The sequence below is a fragment of the Pseudophryne corroboree genome, chromosome 2 (assembly GCF_028390025.1).
Source record: "Pseudophryne corroboree isolate aPseCor3 chromosome 2, aPseCor3.hap2, whole genome shotgun sequence".
Lineage (NCBI taxonomy): Eukaryota > Metazoa > Chordata > Amphibia > Anura > Myobatrachidae > Pseudophryne > Pseudophryne corroboree.
In genome coordinates, this window is record NC_086445.1 from 301,783,500 (window position 1) to 301,789,318 (window position 5,819).

The 5,819-nt window shown below is 33.0% G+C and overlaps 2 long non-coding RNA genes across 2 annotated transcripts; one reads left to right on the plus strand and one right to left on the minus strand.

The window, feature by feature from the left end:
* Positions 1-1,362: 1,362 nt before the first annotated feature.
* Positions 1,363-3,052, minus strand: LOC135050749 (uncharacterized). Its single transcript, XR_010241785.1, has 5 exons — positions 2,981-3,052; positions 2,506-2,603; positions 1,942-2,038; positions 1,741-1,846; positions 1,363-1,558 (listed from the first exon to the last, which is right to left on the minus strand). It is a non-coding gene; the product is annotated as an uncharacterized LOC135050749 (long non-coding RNA).
* Positions 3,053-4,041: 989 nt separating this feature from the next.
* Positions 4,042-5,596, plus strand: LOC135050750 (uncharacterized). Its single transcript, XR_010241786.1, has 5 exons — positions 4,042-4,095; positions 4,473-4,570; positions 5,038-5,134; positions 5,230-5,335; positions 5,518-5,596. It is a non-coding gene; the product is annotated as an uncharacterized LOC135050750 (long non-coding RNA).
* The last annotated feature ends 223 nt before the right edge of the window (positions 5,597-5,819 follow it).

Here is a 5,819-nt window from a genome sequence, read left to right on the forward strand (position 1 = left end):
CTATGAGAAATATGAACCTCCAGTAAGAAAGTTTGCGAGGCATTTTATAGCTTTAAAACCAGTTTTAAATACATTCTTTAATATGTTTTTTTGGAAATATGTTCTCTATGCCTTTTTGCACTAGCATTTATCCCACTGTTTACAATCACTGCGCTGTATTGGCACTGCAAGATTTTATATACTTATTTATTTAATTCATTATTTTTTATTCAGTATATATCCCCAAAGATGATTCCTAAGGATAGCCCTGAAATGGACATTGGAATTTTAAAAGATGAATACTGCATCACTAAGGAAGCACCCACTGCACCTTTTGTTTACAATAAATCAGGACCAGCTTGAGATCTGAGCAATGGCAATGCAGGGCTCTGCTATTCGGAGCTGGCGGGCTATATGAATTCCAGCTGGCTTCCAGTTTAGTGATGCAGTACTGAAGTCACTCCAAGAAATGCGTTCCAGGTGCGCTCTACCGCCTACCGGGCTTCATGAATTGTGGGGAACACAGGAAATGCTGTATAACACTAAGAGATGTCATTAATTATGGAAGCCGCCATCTTGGAGTGGACACACATTGCGTTTATATGCAAACGGAGCCTCTTCTAGACACTTCCAGTTCCGGTCTGTTTTCTGCCAGCGCTAATCAATTAACTCTTTGATGGGGTCATTGATTATTGAAACCAGTTGGTATAAATATCTCAACAGATAGGATCTACTCTCCTTGAAGAAGTACTAGAGGGACGAAACACGTTGGTACCTCCTCCTTATCCATTTGACCCAAAATATGAACTGATACACTATGGAAACATTTGGACTTTAATACACACTGTTTGCGCAAGTCAAGCCATCAGAGGAAAAAGCTGGTATCCCACAAAAACTGGAGACTAGTGTTGAGACTTTCTGAACTTTTTGATCCTGTAGTATTTTTATACAGGTTCACGTTTAATTATATATATATATATATATATATATATATATATATATGTATGTATGTACTCTCTCTCTCTCTATTTATATATATATATATATATATATATATATAAAGTATTTATACAGTATATATATATATATATATATATATATATATATATATATATGACAAGAATTACTCTCCCACTGCGCTATTTCAAATAAAACACTAAAATTAATTAATTATATGGCTGCCTGTATCCTCTAAGTTCCCTGTTAGGAGGAACTAAATGTGGAAATATGAAACGAAATAGAGGAGATGGCGCCAAGGGAATTATATCAACGCCCTACCTAAAAACGGACCCTTACAGTACTCTCCGGATAAATTACATCAGATAACAAATACTAACATAAAAATTTATTAAAACAACATATAAACCCGACACAAATGTTCATAAGTATACAGAGTTGATACATTTACATTTGTCGCACAATTTGAACAATCAGTTTGTAGTGATGAGGAAAAAGCGTAGATATATCACTACGATTTCCTCCTTCTCCTTATTGTAGATTCGGAGGTAACATCAGATAATAGATAGATAAATAACCCAACGCGTTTCGTCTTGTTCCAAGACTTCATCAGGGGTAAAATCTACAATTGTAGAATAATAAGTCAAAACAAATACATAGCAATAAGCATCTTACACTCACATATAACATGACATATTGGTATCAAAAGAACATGACATAGCAACATGAGGAGGAAAACAGAATAAATAACATGAAGAAAGAGGAAAAAAGAGAACCAAAAAGCACAGGTTGTAAAAAACATACCTCTTCATTTCAGAACATATTGTCAGCACATAAAAGGTCATTCAAAGATGTATGAACAACGTTTTAATATTTCAATGGGACTTGATTGATACAGCGGGGACCATACCTAATTAAAAAACATTTAATAACCTTTATTAATTAAAGGACACTTTTTGTTCAATTAGGCAGAGATTGGGATTAATCCAAGGGAACGGCACATACCTCATATATCATCAGCTTGAGTCTGACATTCAGATATTCGAATATGGGGAAGATTCATATGTGTATAGAATCTAACTGGTTCGCAAGCATAAGGAACCTAATAAATTGATTAATTGGGTATTAATTATAAGAACACCTACGAGTTCATAAATAGACCTCTATCTTATTTTGACACCCATAATTATAAAAATTCTGGTATCATTAATGTCTGATCACTAATGAACAGATCTCATGACTAACCCGTGTGGTTTCTATATATGATACAGAACAAAGCCACAGAATTGGCTATAACAAACACCAATGTTACCACTATACAACGATCCTCTACTAAATGATCTGATTATAACCAGCCATTTATTCATATTTGGAAAACCCAGGACTAATTGTATTAACCATCAGTATAGTGAACCCACATGATATGTTTATTAGGGAAACCCATCCTTTATGGACGGTATCACTGATCTATGATCGAATAATTCAAAGAAATTACTCAAAGTGCTACCCACAGGGGGTGTAGTTCATTAGTGCCAATCATTAAAGAAATCTCTATAATATAGCACATACCTCGTCGGTCAGCAGCTTGAACCTGACACTCAGAGACTCAGGAGTGAAGGCAATTCAAATGGGAATAATGTCTAACCAATTTAGAACACGTGGTAGACCTGGTAAATTAATTGGGTTGATATCAATTAGACCATCTATTAAAGTACCAGTATGGTACAAAGAGTTCCCACCCCATGGAGAAACAAATACTCCTTTCACTTAGTAAGGGGAAGATCTTATTAACTATAAAAATTATATAAGTGAGTGTATAACTCATACAACTTAGTTTCATATTCATGAATACATCTGTCATATTTATATAGTGAATATATATAATTAGTGCATATCATATACTCTTTAAAAAATTAAATTTATAAATGATTAGTGGTTAACCAGTCAATAAAATACATATAGTTGGTACAAAGTGTATACTAATAAATGGGACCACTTTCAAAGTTGATAATATACTATTGTAAAATCAAAAACAAAACCTTACCCTCCAGTGGTGCAGTGCTGACAGCCAAGTCTCTGTATAATGAGGCATTGGACCTGATAACCACCCTTTATAAAGGGAAAAGTGATTACATCACTTCCCTTGCTATGTGATTGGTGCTCTATATATATGTGCTCCATTTACTATATTAGAATGGAGATTACTTAACCAAAAGTGCATAGATTTATAATTTTCAAATAATCAAACTAAGTGTATTAACGGTATTATTATGAGAATAACTCCTTAGGAGGAAATACCTAATTGATTAATATTACCCATAATGCTTTTCACTGTCTCTCTGGTTACTATTTAGGGAAACCAAACCTGGCTAAATGCCAGGAATGATGTTGGACACACCCCATCTCATTTAACTCAGTTTCATGTCCTGCATATTAGACTGATCCCCTGTGGGTAATTCCCCTTGATCGTATTGCATGATGCTGGAGCTATAATAAATAAATAAATAAATAAAAGAAAGAAAATAAATAAATAAATAAAAGTAAATAAAAGTAAAAATAAAAAACGGAAATAAAAATAAAAATAAATAAATAATAATAATTATAAAAATTATTATTATTTATTTATTTTTATTTTTATTTCCGTTTTTTATTTTTACTTTTATTTACTTTTATTTATTTATTTTCTTTCTTTTATTTATTTATTTATTTATTATAGCTCCAGCATCATGCAATACGATCAAGGGGAATTACCCACAGGGGATCAGTCTAATATGCAGGACATGAAACTGAGTTAAATGAGATGGGGTGTGTCCAACATCATTCCTGGCATTTAGCCAGGTTTGGTTTCCCTAAATAGTAACCAGAGAGACAGTGAAAAGCATTATGGGTAATATTAATCAATTAGGTATTTCCTCCTAAGGAGTTATTCTCATAATAATACCGTTAATACACTTAGTTTGATTATTTGAAAATTATAAATCTATGCACTTTTGGTTAAGTAATCTCCATTCTAATATAGTAAATGGAGCACATATATATAGAGCACCAATCACATAGCAAGGGAAGTGATGTAATCACTTTTCCCTTTATAAAGGGTGGTTATCAGGTCCAATGCCTCATTATACAGAGACTTGGCTGTCAGCACTGCACCACTGGAGGGTAGGGTTTTGTTTTTGATTTTACAATAGTATATTATCAACTTTGAAAGTGGTCCCATTTATTAGTATACACTTTGTACCAACTATATGTATTTTATTGACTGGTTAACCACTAATCATTTATAAATTTAATTTTTTAAAGAGTATATGATATGCACTAATTATATATATTCACTATATAAATATGACAGATGTATTCATGAATATGAAACTAAGTTGTATGAGTTATACACTCACTTATATAATTTTTATAGTTAATAAGATCTTCCCCTTACTAAGTGAAAGGAGTATTTGTTTCTCCATGGGGTGGGAACTCTTTGTACCATACTGGTACTTTAATAGATGGTCTAATTGATATCAACCCAATTAATTTACCAGGTCTACCACGTGTTCTAAATTGGTTAGACATTATTCCCATTTGAATTGCCTTCACTCCTGAGTCTCTGAGTGTCAGGTTCAAGCTGCTGACCGACGAGGTATGTGCTATATTATAGAGATTTCTTTAATGATTGGCACTAATGAACTACACCCCCTGTGGGTAGCACTTTGAGTAATTTCTTTGAATTATTCGATCATAGATCAGTGATACCGTCCATAAAGGATGGGTTTCCCTAATAAACATATCATGTGGGTTCACTATACTGATGGTTAATACAATTAGTCCTGGGTTTTCCAAATATGAATAAATGGCTGGTTATAATCAGATCATTTAGTAGAGGATCGTTGTATAGTGGTAACATTGGTGTTTGTTATAGCCAATTCTGTGGCTTTGTTCTGTATCATATATAGAAACCACACGGGTTAGTCATGAGATCTGTTCATTAGTGATCAGACATTAATGATACCAGAATTTTTATAATTATGGGTGTCAAAATAAGATAGAGGTCTATTTATGAACTCGTAGGTGTTCTTATAATTAATACCCAATTAATCAATTTATTAGGTTCCTTATGCTTGCGAACCAGTTAGATTCTATACACATATGAATCTTCCCCATATTCGAATATCTGAATGTCAGACTCAAGCTGATGATATATGAGGTATGTGCCGTTCCCTTGGATTAATCCCAATCTCTGCCTAATTGAACAAAAAGTGTCCTTTAATTAATAAAGGTTATTAAATGTTTTTTAATTAGGTATGGTCCCCGCTGTATCAATCAAGTCCCATTGAAATATTAAAACGTTGTTCATACATCTTTGAATGACCTTTTATGTGCTGACAATATGTTCTGAAATGAAGAGGTATGTTTTTTACAACCTGTGCTTTTTGGTTCTCTTTTTTCCTCTTTCTTCATGTTATTTATTCTGTTTTCCTCCTCATGTTGCTATGTCATGTTCTTTTGATACCAATATGTCATGTTATATGTGAGTGTAAGATGCTTATTGCTATGTATTTGTTTTGACTTATTATTCTACAATTGTAGATTTTACCCCTGATGAAGTCTTGGAACAAGACGAAACGCGTTGGGTTATTTATCTATCTATTATCTGATGTTACCTCCGAATCTACAATAAGGAGAAGGAGGAAATCGTAGTGATATATCTACGCTTTTTCCTCATCACTACAAACTGATTGTTCAAATTGTGCGACAAATGTAAATGTATCAACTCTGTATACTTATGAACATTTGTGTCGGGTTTATATGTTGTTTTAATAAATTTTTATGTTAGTATTTGTTATCTGATGTAATTTATCCGGAGAGTACTGTAAGGGTCCGTTTTTAGG